Source organism: Pan troglodytes, chromosome 7 (genome assembly GCF_028858775.2).
Source record: "Pan troglodytes isolate AG18354 chromosome 7, NHGRI_mPanTro3-v2.0_pri, whole genome shotgun sequence".
Classification (NCBI taxonomy): Eukaryota; Metazoa; Chordata; class Mammalia; order Primates; family Hominidae; genus Pan; species Pan troglodytes.
Window position 1 is genome coordinate 38,725,757 of NC_072405.2, and position 18,133 is coordinate 38,743,889.

The 18,133-nt window shown below is 43.4% G+C and overlaps 1 pseudogene; it reads left to right on the forward strand.

Moving 5' to 3' along the window:
- The first annotated feature begins 250 nt into the window (after nucleotides 1–250).
- On the forward strand, nucleotides 251–1,719 carry LOC745637 (tubulin beta chain-like; annotated as a pseudogene).
- Nucleotides 1,720–18,133: the final 16,414 nt, after the last annotated feature.

The window sequence follows — 18,133 nt, forward strand, 5'->3', positions numbered from 1 at the left end:
GTAACATGGTGAAGCCTCGTCTCTACAAAAAATACAAAAATTAGCCAGGTGTGGTAGCATATTCCTGTAGTCCCAGCTACTCAAGAAGCTGAGGTGTCAAGAACCTTCCTGCCGCCACGTTCGCACCTCGCTGCTCCAGCCTCTAGGGCATATTCCAACCTTCCAGCCTGCGACCTGCAGAGAAAAAAAAATTACTTATTTTCTTGCCTGGTACATACCTTGAAGTGAGCAAAAAAATTAAATTTTAAACATGAGGGAAATCGTGCACATCCAGGTGTGGCAACCAGATCGGTGCCAAGTTCTGGGAGGTGATCAGTGATGAACATGGCATCGACCCCACTGGCACCTACCACGGGGACAGCGACCTGCAGCTGGACCGCATCTCCGTGTACTACAGTGAAGCCACTGATGGCAGATATGTTCCTCGTGCCATCCTGGTGGATCTAGAACCTGAGACCATGGACTCTGTTCGCTCAGGTCCTTTTGGCCAGATCTTTAGACCAGACAACTTTGTATTTGGTCAGTCTGGGGCAGGTAACAACTGGGCCAAAGGCCACTACACAGAGGGCGCCAAGCTGGTTGATTCTGTCCTGGATGTGGTACGGAAGGAGGCAGAGAGCTGTGACTGCCTGCAGGGCTTCCAGCTGACCCACTCACTGGGTGGGGGCACAGGCTCTGGAATGGGCACTCTCCTTATCAGCAAGATCCGAGAAGAATACCCTGATCGCATCATGCATACCTTCAGTGTGGTGCCTTCACCCAAAGTGTCTGACACCGTGATCGAGCCCTACAATTCTACCCTCTCCATCCATCAGTTGGTAGAGAACACTGATGAGACCTATTGCATTGACAACGAGGCCCTCTATGATATCTGCTTCCGCACTCTGAGGCTGACCACACCAACCTATGGGGATCTGAACCACCTCGTCTCAGACACCATGAGTGGTGTCACCACCTGCCTCTGCTTCCCTGGCCAGCTCAATGCTGACCTCCGCAAGTTGGCAGTTAACATGGTCCCCTTCCCACGTCTCCATTTCTTTATGCCTGGCTTTGCCCCTCTCACCAGCCATGGAAGCCAGCAGTACCGAGCTCTCACAGTGCCGGAACTCACCCAGCAGGTCTTTGATGCCAAGAGCATGAATGCTGCCTGTGACCCCCACCACGGCCGATACCTCACCGTGGCTGCTGACTTCCGTGGTCGGATGTCCATGAAGGAGGTCGATGAGCAGATGTTTAATGTGCAGAACAAGAACAGCAGCTACTTTGTGGAATGGATCCCCAACAATATCAAGACAGCTGTCTGTGACATCCCACCTCGTGGCCTCAAGATGGCAGTCACCTTCATCGGCAGTAGCACGGCCATCCAGGAGATCTTCAAGCACATCTCGGAGCAGTTCACTGCCATGTTCCGCCGGAAGGCCTTCCTCCACTGGTACACAGGCGAGGGCATGGACGAGATGGAGTTCACCGAGGCTGAGAGCAACATGAACGACCTCGTCTCTGAGTATCAGCAGTACCAGGATGCCACCGCAGAAGAGGAGGATTTCGGTGAGGAGGCCGAAGAGGAGGCCTAAGGCAGAGCCCCCATCACCTCAGGCTTCTCGGTTCCCTTAGCCGTCTTACTCAACTGCCCGTTTCCTCTCCCTCAGAATTTGTGTTTGCTGCCTCTATCTTGTTTTTTGTTTTTTCTTCTGGGGGTGTGTCTAGAACAGTGCCTGGCACATAGTAGGCACTCAATAAATACTTGTTTGTTGGAGAAAAAAAAAAAAAAAAAGCTGAGGTGTCAGGATCCCTAGAGCCTGGGAGGTCAAGGCTGCAGTAAGCCATGATCATGCCACTGCACTCCAACCTGGGTGACAGAGTGAGATCCTGTCTCAAAAACAAAAAAAAAACCCACAACTTTCTTATTAAAAAAATATATATATGTTTATGACATGTTGTGTGTTTGGCATAAAACAATATTAAGACAAGCACCTATGTATCATCACCCAGCTTAAGAAGGAGAATATTATCAGAAACTTGGAAGCACCTTGTAGGCCCCTCCCCAATTACACCACCCTGTGTTTATCATTGTGTTTATCATGCCTTTGCTTTTCTTTATAGTTTAACTACATATACAGATCCCTAAAATGCATTATTCTATTTTACACATTTTGAACCTTTAACTAATGGTATTACTATAATATTCTTCTGCAACTTGCAAAACTTTTGCTCATTAATTTTGTGAGATTCATCCGTGTTACTAAGTATAGCTGTAACTCATTCATTGCTACACAGACTATCATTAGGGGAATACATCACAATTTTTTTTTCTTTTTTTTTGAGACACAGTCTTGCTCTGTCACCAGGCTGGAGTGCAGTGGTGCAATCTCAGCTCACTGCAACCTCCACCTCTTGGGTTCAAGCGATTCTCCTGCTTCAGCCTCCCGAGTAGCTGGGACTACAGGCACGCGCTACCACACCCAGCTAATTTTTGTATTTTTAGTAGAGACAGGGTTTCACCACGTTGGCCAGGTTGGTCTTGATCTCTTGACATCGTGATCTGCCCCCTTCAGCCTCTCAAAGTGCTGGGATCACAGGCGTGAGCCACCGCACCTGGCCTCATCACAATTTATTTATTCATTCTTCTGTCAATTGCTCTTTGAGTTGTTTCTTTCTGTTTTAGTCCATTGCTGTAACAAAATACCTGAGACTGAGTAATTTATAAAGAACAGAATTTTTTTTCTCACAGTCTGGAGGCTGTGAACTCTAGATCAAGGTGCGAGCAGGATCCTTGTCTGGTGAGAGCTGCCCTCTGCTTCCAAGATGGTACCTTGATGCTACATTTTCTGAAAGGAACACTGGGTCCTCACATGGTTGAAGGAAGGAGAGAAGGGTGAAAATGTGAACTCCCACCATCAATTCCTTTCATAATGGCATCAATCTACTCATGATGGCAGAGCCCACATGACCCACATATCTCTCAAAAGACCTCACCTCCCAGCACTGTTGCATTGGGTATTAAGTTTCCAACACATGAATTTGTGAGGACATATTCAGACTATAGCACCTTCTCTTTTTCTTTTGGTTTATTATAAACCATGTCTGAAGTGTTTTACATGCACAGACATCTATAAGCACACCTGCTAGTGTTTGTGTAGGTTATAACCTCAGAGAAATTGCTGAGTTATAGCACCCATCTTCAGTTTTATTAGAGAATATGAAATTGTCATTCAATTTACAATTGACATTGTCACCAGCAGTTTATAAGTCTTTCCATTGTTCTATACTTAGTAACATTATCTTGCCAGACATTCTTTAAAAACTTTATATTATGGAAATTTTCACACATGTACAAGAATTATATTATAAACTATCCCCTGGCTTCAACATTTACCAACTCATGGCCAATCTACCATGGGCTATTTTGGAATATTCAAAAGCTAATCTCAGATATCTGAGATTACTTCATCTGCAAACATTTCATAATGCATCCCTAAAAAATAAGGACTCTGCCTTTTAAAATTTGAGATAAAACATACAGTACAGTACACAAAACTTTTTTTTTTTTTTTTTTTTTTTTTGAGACGGAGTCTCGCTGTCACCCAGGCTGGAATGCAATGGCACTGTCTCAGCTCACTGCAACCTCCACCTCCCAGGTTCAAGTGATTCTCCTGCCTCAGCTTCCCAAGTAGCTGGGATTACAGGCATGTACCACCACGCCTGGCTAATTTTTGAATTTTTAGTAGAGACAGGGTTTCACCATGTTGGCCAGGCTGGTCTTGAACTCCTGACCTCAAGTGATCCGCCCTCCTCGGCCTCCCAAATTGCTGAGATTACAGGCATGAGCCACCATGCCCGAACCTGTACACAAATCTTAAGAGTACAACTTAGTGAATGGTGATTTTTTTTTTACATGTACATGTACACAGCTGTGAAACCACTAGCGCTATCAAGATCTAGACTATTTCCAGCTCCTCCAGAAGGTTCCTTTGTAGCACTCTTTAAAAACATTAGAACAATACCACTATCATGCCTAAAATATTGTAATAATTCTTTAATATCATGAAATATCCATTACATGATCTAATTTCAATTGTCACATTTTTAAAAATTTGTTGCTTGTTTTATTGTCACTCAAATCAGGTTCCAAATAAAAACCATCTTGTCCCCTTTCTTGCAATTTATTTGGTGAACACACCAGGTGGTGTGTTCTGCAATTTCCCAGTCTGGGTTTTTTTGTGTTTTTTTGTGTTTTTTGTTTTTTTTGAGACGCAGTCTCACTCTGTCGCCCAGGCTGGAGTACAGTGGCGCGATCTCAGCTCACTGCAAGCTCTGCCTCCTGGGTTCACGTCATTCTCCTGCCTCAGCCTCCCAAGTAGCTGGGACTACAGGCGCCCACCGCCACACCTGGCTAATTTTTTGTATTTTTAGTAGATAACGGGGTTTCACCGTGTTAGCCAGGATGGTCTCGATCTCCTGACCTCGTGATCTGCCCGCCTCGGACTCCCAAAGTGCTCGGATTACAGGCGTGAGCCACCGCGCCCGGCCCCAGTCTGGGTTTTGTTGAATGCAGTCACATGGTGCTGTGTAACATGTTCCAGCAATATGTGTGTTAGATCCAGAGGGTTGATCAAATTTCCAATAAGAACATTTCTTAAGTGGTGGTATATTCTTCCATTAGGAGGCACAAAACATTTTGTTGTGTCTGTTTTGTGTATTAAGGCAGCAATTATTGATAATCACTGCTTAGTTCATTATTTCATCGGAGATTGCAAAATTGTGAGATTCTATCATTCCTTTTCAATATATTAGCAGACTGTTTCTCTGAAGAGAAATATTTCATTATCAATTACTTGATTACCGTGAGGTGTAGCTTATACAGGAAACTGCCAGACTTTCAATTTTCAATCAGTATAAAATATAAAATGATGCTGTGGTTTTAATTTTCTATTTCTCTGATTTACTGATGAAATCATATGTTCCATGTTTTCTTTTTCTTCTGTGAATTGCCCATTCATTTTTTTTTTTTTTTTTTTTTGAGACAGTCTCACTCTGTCCCCAGGCTGGAGTGCAGTGGTGCAATCTCGGCTCACTGCAACCTCTGCCTCCGAGGTTCACGCGATTCTCCTGCCTCAGCCTCCTGAGTAGCTGGGACTGCAGGCGTGTGCCACCATGCCCAGCTAATTTTTGTATTTTTAGTAGAGATGAGGTTTCAGTATGTTGGCCAGGATGGTCTCGATCTCCTGACCTTGTGATCCACCCATCTCAGCCTCCCAAAGTGTTGGGATTACAGGCGTGAGCTACTGAGCCCGGCCGTGAAGTGCCTATTCTTATCTTTTGTCCATTTCTCTCCTTGGATTGTATGTCTTCTTCTTACTAATTTTTTTTTTTTTTTTTTGAGACAGAGTTTCGCTCTTGTTGCCCAGGCTGGGTGCAATGGCGCGATCTCGGCTCACCGCAACCTCCGCCTCCTAGGTTCAAGCAATTCTCCTGCCTCAGCCTCCCGAGTAGCTGGGATTACAGGCATGCAACCACCATGCCCGGCTAATTTTGTATTTTTTAGTAGAGACAGGGTTTCTCCATGTTGAGGCTGGTCTTGAACTCCTGACCTCAGGTGATCTGCCCACCTCAGCCTCCCAAAGTGCTGGGATTACAGGTGTGAGCCACCACACCCAGTCTCTTCTTACTAATTTTTAAGAATTATTCACATATTTTGGATATGTATTATTTGTTGGTTGTAAATATCTTCTTCCAGTTTGTGGCATTCAACTTTTGGCCTCTGAGGTTTTCCCTTACTTTGTTACCAGTTTGGATATACATTTTAAAAGATGAGCCAAACACAGTGGCTCATGCCTGTAATCCCAGAATTTTGGGAAGCTGAGGTGGGAGGATCGCTTGAGGCCAGGAGTTCAAGACCAGCCTGAGCAACATAGTGAGACTCCATCTCTACAAATTTATTTATTTATTTATTTATTTATTTATTTATTTATTTATTTGAGATGGACTCTTGCTCTGTCGGCCAGGCTGGAGTGAAATGGCATGATCTCGGCTCATTGCAACCTTTGCCTCCTGGGTTCAAGCGATTCTCCTGCCTCAGCCTCCTGAGTAGCTGGGATTACAGGTACGTGCCACCACGCCCAGCTAATATTTTTTTGTATTTTTAGTAGGGATGGGGTTTCACCATGTTGGTCAGGCTGGTCTTGAACTCAATTAGCCAGGCGTGGTGGCTCACAATTATAGTCCCAGCTACTTGGGAGGCTCAGGCGGGAGGATTGTTTGAGCCCAGGAGTTTGAGGCTGCAGTGAGCCATGATCATTCCACTGTACTCCAGCCTGGGTGACAGAGCAAGACCCTGTGTCTAAAAATAAAAAATAAAAATAAAATAAAAAGATGTTTGGCCGGGTGCGGTGGCTCACGCATGTAATCCCAGCACTTCAGGAGGCCAAGGCAGGTGGATTATGAGGTCAAGAGATAGACACCATTCTGGCCAACATGGTGAAACCCCATCTCTACTAAAAATACAAAAATTAGCTGGGCATGGTAACGTGAGCCTGTAGTCCTAGCTACTTGGGAGGCTGAGGCAGGAGAATCACTTGAACTCGGGAGGTGGAGGTTGCAGTGAGCCGAGATTGTGCCACTGCACTCCAGCCTGGCAACAGAGCAGGATTCCATCTCAAATAAATAAATAAATAAAATAAAAAGATATTTATCTTGCCATGTAAAGGACACAGATAGGCACACCACTAGCAACATGTGGTGTAAACCTAAGGTGAAATTTACTGGGAAACTTACAGGCAGAACATCAGCAGAGTACATGGGTCCCACATCATTTTGCTGTCTTGTGGATCCGTGTGCTTGTACAAGGTTCCTCTAACTGATTGAGAAATTAGGCTATAACAATAGGAGCTTCCTGGTCAATGAAACCAGTTTGTTCTAAAGGAAGAGCCTCTGGAGCTCAGCCACCAGCAAACCTGTTCTTCTGCTGAGCAAACACAGACGTGCTGAGGCAGCCTCTTGCTAAGTGTGGGAGACAAAATGAGCCTCCAGTGCCATCTGGATTTGTGTCTCATTGTATCTGAGGTGTTTCGTAATGGGATCTTTTTTTCGGGCTATCTAGCCTGCCATTTTACCAGAAATGGAAGTTCTCTAAAGAATGTTTTAAGGTCAACAGAGTGCTCAACATTAGACTGTGCATAGAATAACATAAGCCAAGCTACACATTGCTGCTACATCAATCTTCTTGACATTTTCACCTAGTTCATGTTAGTCTCTGGCTGAAAAGCTTTCAGTCATACCTCAGTTCCTACCTATTCATGTCCTCAGCTAAACATTCAAGGCATTCTGCAATCTTGTCCCAATCTGGTTCTCCAATTTCACCTTTATACAAATTTCCACCCTACTAAATTGGACTTTTTCATGTCTTTTAAAAGCACCAAGAAATGCTACTGCCTTCCCTCTTCCTTCCAATTACCCAAGCCAGAAGTCTCCTCTATGACCCGAGGCCCCTCTAAAACCCGAGACAAATTCTCCCTTCTCTCTGAAGTGTCCTCTGACCATTCCTGTCCCTTGTGAACAATTTGATTGTGGAGCAGCAACAATGACTTTTTTTTTTTTTTTTTTTTTGAAACAGGGTCTTGCTCTGTGGCCCAGGCTGGAGTGCAATGGTGTGGTGCAATCTCAGCTCACTACAACCTCTGCATCCCCAGCTCAGGTGATCCTCCTGCCTCAGCTTCCCAAGTAGCTGTGACTACAGGCATGCACCACCACACCCGGCTAATTTTTGTATTTTTAGTAGAGATAGGGTTTCACCATGTTGGCCAGGCTGGTCTTGAACTCCTGGACTCAAGTGATCCGCCTGCCTCGGCCTCCCAAAGTGCTGGGATTACAGGCCTGAGCCACCATGCCCAACCAATGATGACTTTTGACAGTTAGTCCTCACCAAATTCAGATGTGCTCCCCACATCTCTCAGCATGCTTTGCAGTTGGGTTGGGGCTGTGAGACTAGTTCTAGCCAGGAGACCACAAAGAAGTGACATGTGGCACTTCTGGGCCCAAGACACTTAAGAGTTAATATTTTTCCTCCGCTTTATTTCACTACTGTGGCAACTGCATGTTCTAGATGGCATTGCTACAATATTGAGTAGAACCATCCTGCCCATGTTGAACATTATGTGAATGAGAAACCATGGAACTTGAGAATTGATTAATGTCTGCAGCATTGACTAACCTATCCTTCTTCATGCAGATCTTTCATTTGAACAATATAAAAGTATTAATATATTATGTCTTGACTCTCACATTATTTTTTCTTTCTCTTACTGATTATTTTTGCCTGCCAAACATCACCACCCCATCCTCTGAAAAAATACCCCTTATTCCAGAGGCATGATCTTGTGGGATTGGTTATGTTCTTATACCCCACGGTTGACCAGTCCAGGGATCTGACCAAAGCCAGGCCAGTGAGCTCCTCCCCATGATTTTTGACTTGGAACCAAGAGAATCAACTCAGACTTTTCTAGTAATTTGGAGCTCTAGGATATAATGCCAGCAGCAGCCAGCACCCACGGCCTGACCTGTGGAGAAAGCAGGTCTGCAAGTGGATTGAGTTGACACAAGGCTGCAGAGACACTTAAGACCCTACTTCGGATTGTTTCTGAGGCCTACACATGTCTTAAATCTTCATCTTAATATACCAAACCTTTCTTGGACTTCTAGAGGCAATAAAGCCCAGCTTGAGTCAGGTGCCCTGGACTTTCTGTTACCCACAGTCTGTCACCTGCAACCTAGCAAGTCCAGCTGACATCTGCCTACTCTTTCTCCTGTAGAAGCATCCTCAAACCAGCAAGCCAGGAATGTGGAGAACCGTTTGTCTCTAAGGTTGTCCCCCAAGTGGTAATGCTCCTTAAGTCAGTGAGATACCCTGGTCGGCAGTCATATATGTTCCTATCAGACATCTTCTGTCTCTCTGTCAAAAAGAGATACATGGGATTTGGCTCCATAGAACCAAAAAGAATGGTTTGGAAAACGAAAGGAGTAGGGACCCTGAAGGCACAAAACCAGCCATGCAGAGGAAACACAACAGCAGGCTGGTTATGTGGTATTAATGGGTTCGATGAGACTGTCTTGAGAACTAATCAGTAGGACATCAAGGTTCATACAATTCTCAAGCCCTACTTCAACAGGAGAGGGCTTTCTTTTAAATGCTTTATAATCAATGAAAACATTGCAGCAGATGTTATTGATACCCATGAAGATCCCTTCAGCCCACCCTGGAGATCTCCTGAAACACCTGAGTCTCCTTCCCTGAGGGATTTCTCTGGCTGCAGAGGAGTACCAGGGAGTGGAAACCCCCAAGAGCAACTTTAATTCATGAGGGATGGGAATTGGTGGATAAACATATCAGTGTTCTCTCCCTTTGGTAGGACAGGACAATTCTGAGGTGCTTTTTAGAGTCTCAAAAAGACCCCCATTGGAATGAGCAGTTTCCTCTCCTCCCTGCACTTCTCCACTTCCTCACCATACTAACCATTGATTAATAAAATACATGCACCCAAATTCTCATCTCAGGAACTGTTTCAGGGAAACTCAAACAAACACATGATAATGATGATGATGGCATAATTTACATGCAGTAACAGTCACCTTTTTTAGAATACAGTTCTATGAGGTTTGATTAGCAGTTGTGTAAATACCACCACCTATCTATCACCCCCCCCCCCAAAATTCCTTGGTATCCTCCTTGGTATTCAACCCCTCCACCTTCACTACCCTCCCCTCATAACCACTGATCTTTATTCCAGGGTATCACATAAACAGAATCATTCACTATGTAGCCTCTTAGTTTTTTTGAGTCTGGCACCTTCCACTTACCAAAATGCATTAGAGTCTCATCCATGTTGATATAGCCAGTCAGTCTATGAGCACTTCCTTATCTGGTACAACAAGATGTTGCAAACTCATCTTGTGCTTTCCATGCCCCAGACCTGGAACCAGCCATTTCTACAAAGAGCCCTTTTAGTGGAGAATGGTACTTAGATACCAAGATCTGGGCATTAGGTGTGCTCATTGTTATGGAGCCTCATAGTGGAAGAGCTAGGGAATATATAAATCACACACACCCCACCCCCCAAGCATATCAGTATTTTATTGCATGGATATGTCATGTACTACACGTATTCATTCACCAGATGGAAGACATGATGGTTGTTTCCAGTCTTTGGATGTTATACATAAGGTTATTGCAAACATTCCATACAGGTTTTTGTGTGAATAATGATAAGTTTTTATTTCACTTGGGTAAATACCCAGAAGTGGGATTGCTTGGTCAAATGACACATTTATAAGACATTGTCAAGCTGCTTTCCAAAAAGCAATGTAAGAGTGTTCCAGTTGTCCCACATTCTTATCAGTCCTTGGTATTTGTTTTTTAAATTTTAGCCATTCTGACAAGTGTGTAGTGTTATCTATTGTGGTTTTAATTAGCATCTCCCCAATGATGAATTATGTTGAGCATTTTTTCATGTGTTTAATTGCTACTCATATATCTTCTTTGCTGAAGTATCTGTCAAATCTTAAGCCCATCTTGAAATAGAGTTGTTCTGTTATTACTGAGTTTTGAGCATTCTTAAAACATTCTTCAATTTCAAAATTAAAACTATTTTTTTTCTGACTAGAAATGTAGTGTATTCTAATTTTTAAAAATTGGGGAGCAGATGAAAAGCTAAATAAAGTGAAAACAAATTAGAGAACTTTATCACCAAGAGGTAGAGACCCATCAAAGGTGGGTCATTTTACTGACGATGCTAAGAACCTTTCCAATATTACTCACACTGCTTCCAGCCCTCTGCTATAGGTGGGGTTTCCTCCTACACATAGGACCTCCAAGCTGGTGTGGCCCATGTGATCTGAGGGACAGACACAGACCCACTGCCAAGTTCCATTAGCATGGCCAAGCCTCTGCTTCAAGATGAGGATGTGAGCTATGCGCAGTGGCTCATGCATGTAATCCCAGCACTTTGGGAAGCAGAGGCGGGCAGATCGCTTGAGTTCAGGAGTTTGAGACCAGCCTGGCCAACATGGTGAAACTCCATCTCTACTAAAAATACAAAAATTAGCCGGGCGTAGTGGTGGGCGCTTGTAATCAGGAGGCTGAGGCAGGAGAATCGCTTGAACCAGGGAGACGGAGGTTGCAGTGAGCCGAGATCACTCCACTGCATTCCAACCTGGGCAATACAGTGAGACTCCATCTCAATTTAAAGAAAAAAAAAAGGCCAGGTGAGGTGGCTCACGCCTATAATCCCAGCACTTTGGGAGGCTGAGGAGGGCGGATCATGAGGTCAGGAGTTTGAGACCAGCCTGACCAATATGGTGAAACCCCATCTCTGCTAAACATACAAAAATTAGCCGGGTGTGGTAGTGTGTGCCTGTAGTCCCAGCTACTCAGGAGGCTGAGGCAGAGGAATTGTTTGAACCCAGGAGGTGGAGGTTGCAGTGAGCCAAGATCATGCCACTGCATTCCAGCCTGGACAACAGAGTGAGACTCTGCCTCAATTAAAAAAAAAAAAAGATGAGGATATGGTCTATACACTTTTAGTAACTTTTCTCAGGTAGAAACTAGCAAACACCATTCTCTTAGCTCATATAAGCCTGTGAAATGGTGAAATCCAATTACATTTTTGTTTTCTCTGATACAGATACCGAATGGAGAATCCTTCTCTGTTCTGTAAGCACTCTTTCTTTACAAAGAACAACGTCTCATAGAATTCTACAAATGTCATACATTCTTTCCTTGTTATGTGTCTATGTCTATTTATATATTCCCTGGCTCTGTCCACTATGCGGGCCCCTTAGCAATAAGCATACCTAATGCCCAGATCTTGGTGTCTAAGTATCATTCTCCACCAAAAAGGCTCCTTGTAGAAATGGCTGGTTCCAGATCTGGGGCATGAAAAGTACAAGATGAGTTTGCAACATCTTTTTGTACCAGATAAGGAAGAGCTCATAGACTGATGGCCCATATCAAAAGGACCCAAGAGTCAGCTTGAACGGAATTTCCTTTGGCCAAATCTGGGACAATTTGAACATCAAAATAAATAATGATAGCAACAGATGATATCCCATTGAATAAAATAGAAGTCCACAAATCCATATTATATAAATAGATAAATAAATAGAGGGGGAGAAGACAAAACCCCTCCTTGGAGTAGAATGCCAGCTAGTAAGTGTAAAAGGAGTGATGGAATTAGAAAACTGCCACTTGTTAATCATTATGCTAATAATTCAGGCACGAAACATCAACTGCTGCTAAAACTGGAAGGTGAAAGTTGAATGACAAACAGGATATTTACACAGCCTCAAAGTTCCTCCCCATGAAGTAGTTATTCATTATAAAATGCAAAAGAGTAGCTTTTGCTACTTGGGCATGGTGGCTCACGCCTGTAATCCCAGCACTTTGGGAGGCCGAGGCAGGAGGATCACTTGAGATCAGGAGTTCGAGATCAGGCTGGCCAACATGGTGAAACCCCATCTCCACTAAAAATACAGAAATTAGCTGGTGTGGTGGCAGGCGCCTGTAGTCCCAGCTACTTGGGAGGCTGAGGCAGGAGAATCGCTTGAACCCAGAAGGCGGAGGTTGCAGTGAGCAGAGATCATGCCATTGCACTCCAATCTGGGCAACAAGAGTGAAACTCTGTCTCAGAAAAAAAGAGTAGCTTTGCCATCAGACACTATTAACCTCATTTTGGGACAAACTAATATTTTGTACTACCTAAGGGGAATGCAGGCAGAAAAGCTCTCACCATGACTGTGATATCCTCACCAAAAATGCATAGCCTTGACTGGGTGCTATGGCTCACACCTATAATCCCAGCACTTTGGGAGGCCAAGGAGGGAGGCCAAGGAGGGAGGATTGCTTGAGGCCAGGAGCTTGAGACCAGGAGCTTGAGGCCAGGATTGCTTGAGACCAGGAGCTTGAGACCAGGATTGCTTGAGGCCAGGAGCTTGAGACCAGGATTGCTTGAGGCCAGGAGCTTGAGACCAGCCTGGGAAACACGGTGAGACCCCATCTCTACATAAATTTTTTTTAAATGCTTAAAAAATATTTTAACCATTTTTTTAAAAATTAGTTGGGCATGGTGGTGCTCGATGCTGAAGCAGGAGGATGCTTGAGCCCAAGAGTTTGAGGCTGCAGTGAGCTATGATCATGCCACTGCCCTCCATCTTGGGTGACAGAGTGAGATCCTGTCTGTGAAGAAAAGAAAGAACAGAAAAGAAAAAAAAATGCATAGCTTAATCTAATCATGAGGAAGGAAACATCAGACAAACTCAACTGAGAGATAGTCTACAAAATCACTGAGCAATTATTCTGGATGGAAGGAAACCACAGAGACGCAACAACTAAGTACAATGTGTGGCCCTGGATTAGATCCTTTTGCTATTAAGGACAGTACCAAGATAGCAAAACTTGATGTTGTCTCTGGACAAACAGGAAATGGGAGTTCCCTGAACTATTCTTGCAATTTTTCTGTAAATTTGAAATTATTTCAAACTAAAAAGTAAAAAGAAACAAAATACAGGCAGAGGAAAGCCAGAAGAGTGCTTGATTTATAGTCAGATGCAGAAATAGGACAGAATGCTTAATCTCTTCCTTGTGGCAGAAGGATGAAAGAAACGTCTTTAAACTAAAGTAGAAAAAGAAGGCAACCATGGCTGTAAAATATCAGTATTTCTTTTACAGGCCTTTAATGAAAAATATTTCAGGAAGTAAAATTTTTATTAATTAGCAAAAATATAACAGAAATAGATCAATCAGGAAAGGAGGCAGGTCTACTAAGGTCAGTGTGATTATTGCCACCATCTCATAAACAACTATAGGTGGAAAGCAAGAGTTTAAAGTGGATGAAATCACTTGCAGTTCAAAATCTAATAAAAGTATAGCACTGTGGGCCCAGAGCCAGAGGGTATTATTAGAATGGGTTTTAGTACCTATATTTATCCATATGGCACTTTTTTTTCTTAAGAATCATCCTCAACCTTTTCAAATAAAAGATACACTTTTTAATAGGAACTCTGTGTCTCATCATAAAGATAGAAGAAACTATGCCATGCCCTTAGCTGAGTTAATCTGGAGAGAAACAGACTCTATTTCATAATTGCACAGTATGCTATAGAGACATTGCTTATGGTAAGTTTATTTCATGTGGTGAGTCATGTGCAAACATATCAGTCAAGGAGCTTACAAATTGACAATGTATGGCCGGGTGTGGCGGCTCAGGCTCGTAATCCTAGCACTTTGGGAGGCCGAGGCGGGTGAATCACCTGAGGTCAGAAGTTCAAGGCCAGCCTGGCCAGCATGGTGAAACCCCGTCTCTACTAAAAAATAAAAAAATAAAAAATTAGGCGGGCATGGTGGCGCATGCCTGTAATCCCAGGTACTTGGGAGGCTGAGGCGGGAGAATCGCTTGAACCCGGGAGGTGGAGATTGCATTGAGCCGAGATCGCGCCATTGCACTCCAGCCTGGGCAACAAAAGTGAAACTCCATCTCAAAAAGATAAAACTTGACAATGTATGTACTAACTCAAGATTGAACAATAGTATTCCCTTATCAGTGGTTTTGCTACCCATGGTTTCAGTTACTTGTAGTCAACCACAGTTGTAAAATAGGTAAGTATAATACAATAAAATATTTTGAGAGAGACCACAGTCACATAACTTTTATTACCGTATATTGTTATAATTGTCCTATTTTATTATTAGTTATTGTTAACCTCTTGTGCCTAATTTATAAATTAAACTTTATCATAGGTATATATGTATAGGAAAAAACAAACTATATATAGGATTTAGTACTATATCTGAGGTTTCAGGCTACTAGATACTTGGGGTCTTGGAATGTATCCCCCATGGATAGGAGTGACTACTGTACTTCTGTTGAAAATAACAGGCGTACTCTCTCATATGGTCTTGATAGCAGCTCAGAGAGGAGGTAAGAGCCATAGTCACTAGTTCAATTTTACAAATAAGGAAACCACATCTAAGCAAGGTGAAATGCCCTTCCCAAAGATAATACAAGTGGCAGAGCTTAGACTCCACATGAATATCTTATCTCTAAATTCCCTGCAATTTCCCTGACTCCAGGCTCACTCAAAAGAACCATGAACTAACATTAATCTGTAACTCCATGATCTCAAACCATTGTTCATATCTTATCATGTATGGCACAAAAACTCATTCATTCAATAATCGCTAGCATAAAGTACTCATATGTAACTTGTTTCTAAAACATTTAACTTTCATTGAAGTATCAACAGGTGCTTAGGACAGGCATGGTGGCTCACGCCTGTAATCCCAGCACTTTGAAAGGCTGAAATGGGTGGATCACTTGAGGTCAGAAGTTCAAGACCAGCCTGGTCGACTTGGTGAAACCCCTTCTCTACTGAAAATACAAAAAATTAGCTGGGCGTGGTGGCAGGTGCCTGTAATCCCAGCTACTCGGGACACTGAGGTAGGAGAATCACTTGAGCCCAGGAGGCAGAGGTTGCAGTGAGCCAAGATCAAGCCGCTACACTCCAGCCTGGGTGACAAAGTGAGACTCCACCTTAAAAAATTAAAAAAACAAGTCCAGGCGCATCGGCTAACGCCTGTAATCCCAGCACTTTGGAAGGCCAAGGTGGGTGGATCACCTGAGGTCAGGAGTTCAAGACCAGCCTGGCCAACATGGCAAAACCCCATCACTACTAAAAAATACAAAAATTACCTGGGCGTGGTGGCGGGCACCTGTAATCCCAGCTACTCAGGAGGCTGAGGCAGGAGAATTGCTTGAACCCGGGAGGCAGAGGTTGCAGTGAGCCGAGATCGGGCCGTTGCACTCCAGCCTGGGCAACAGAGCAAGACTCCATCTCAAAATTTAATCAATTAATCAAATTTTTTAAAAAGGTGCTTAAAATGTTTGTTATTGACCAGATGTGGTGGCTCACTTCTATCATCCCAGCACTTTGGGAGGCCGAGGTGGGTGGATTGCTTGAACCCAGGAGTTCGAGACCAGCCTTGGGAACATGGAGAAACCTTGTCTGTACTAAAAATACAAAAATTAGTGGGCATGGTGGTGTGCACCTATAGTCCCAACTGCTTGAGAGGCTGACATGGGAGGATCAGTGCCTGGGAGGTCAAGGCTGCAGTGAGCCGAAATCACATCACAGCACTACAGCCTAGGAACAGAGACCCTGTCTCAAAAAAAAAAAGTTTGTTATTAATTATGTTACATGAGCTGAAGCACAAACCTTCTTCCATAATCTCCAAATACGTACTCCACAACTTTTGTTGACTAGCTGCTGTTGAGTTTAGACTGACATTCAGGATGCAAGGAAAACTGGTAAAATCAGACCAAGTTATAGCGCAGAATGTGTGACAGCAAGTCTGATTATCTCTGGTCAGCTAGAAGTCCAAATCAGCACTCATAAAATAAGTTCCAGACGGCTTCAGAACAAATAATGCGTTTTCAAAAAACATTTTCTAGGATGCTTAACTGATGTGGCCATCAAACTTGAAAGAAATTTAGCGGATTTGCATCATGGTTTGAAAAAAAAAGGATCATCTAGCCAAGTCAGCCTGCCACGGTTTTCACATGTTTTTAATATGGCACAAGCAGACATAATGGGTGTGTCAGATGTGACTATGTCACTTTTTGGTCTTTAAAAGTGAACGATGTGGATTGGAGACTTATTTATTTAAAAGCTATTGATTCTACAAACATTTACCAATAAAGTGTTAGGCAAGGCACACAATCTAAGTGACTGTATCATTATTTATGTTAATAGTGGAAATTAAGTAAGTCTTGGTTAACATACCAGTGGCAATACCAAACATATCTGAGCATCCTTGTAACCCAAAATATTAGTTGTTTTAGGACATTTTTAAAAATCAAGTCAGGCACTTTCTAAAGTATTTAGGGCAGGCTGGGTGCTGGGGTTCATGCCTGTAATTCTAGCACTTTGGGAGGCTGAGGCAAGTGAATCACTTGAGGTCAGGAGTTTGAGACCAGCCTGGCCAGTATGGTGAAACCTGTCTCTACTGAAAATACAAAAATTAGATGGGAGGCCAAGGTGGGCGGATCACCTGAGGTGAGGAGTTCAAGACCAGCCTGGCCAACATGGTGAAACCCCATCTCCATTAAAAATACAAAAATTAGCTGGATGTGGTGGCGCGTGCCTGTGGTCGCAGATGCTCAGGGGGCTGAGGCAGGAGAATTGGTTGAAGCCAGGAGGCAGAAGTTGTAGTGAACCGAGATCACGCCACTGCACTCCAGCCTGGGCGACAGAGTGAGACTCCATCACAAAAAAAAAAAAAAAAGGAACCAGGCATGGTGGCTCATGCCTGTAATTCCAGCTACTCAGGAGGCCGACGTGGAAAGATTGCTTGCATCCAGGAGTTCAAGACCAACCTGGGCAACATAGCAAGACCTCTTCTCTAAAAAAAAAATTTTTTTTTCAAAAGGTGGGAGAACTAGGTGAAAAAGTGGTGGTTGAGAGTAGAGGAAGGAGGTGGTGGAGAGTAATGTGAAAGGAGGAAGACCTGGAAGAATACAGAATTAAATATAAGCCTGATCACATCATTTGTTTGCTCAAAACTTTCCAAATGCGGAGAACAACTTTGCTGGTTTCCTACCCCAAGGTTATCACTCTTCCCTACAGATAGAAGTGCCTCCCACCACAGATAATGAACTATCAGATGCTCCCCTTCCCAGCAGTCAGTGCAGCTTGGCTCCTGTGATCAGGTTCTGGCCAATGAGAGAAGGAGAATTCTTATAGAAGCTTCTGGAAAAAACTTTCCTCTTTAACAGAGACAAGGCCTATTTTTTCCAAGCCACTGAGCATGATTGTGTGAGGGAACAATGCTTAGAATTGCCGCAGCTATTGTGAGACTATAAGGGAAGATATCACAGGACCAGAAAAAGAGGTATCATACAATTGAGAATGGCAGAGTGAAAAGATGAAAAGGTGAACCAATCCAGGTACCACACTTCTCATTGTGTAAAATTTTTCAGAGTTCTGCTTGTTTAAGTCACTATTTTATTTTATTTTATTTTATTTTATTTTTGGAAATAGAGTCTCATTCTGTTGCCTAGGCTGGAGTACAGTAGTGTAATCTTGGTTC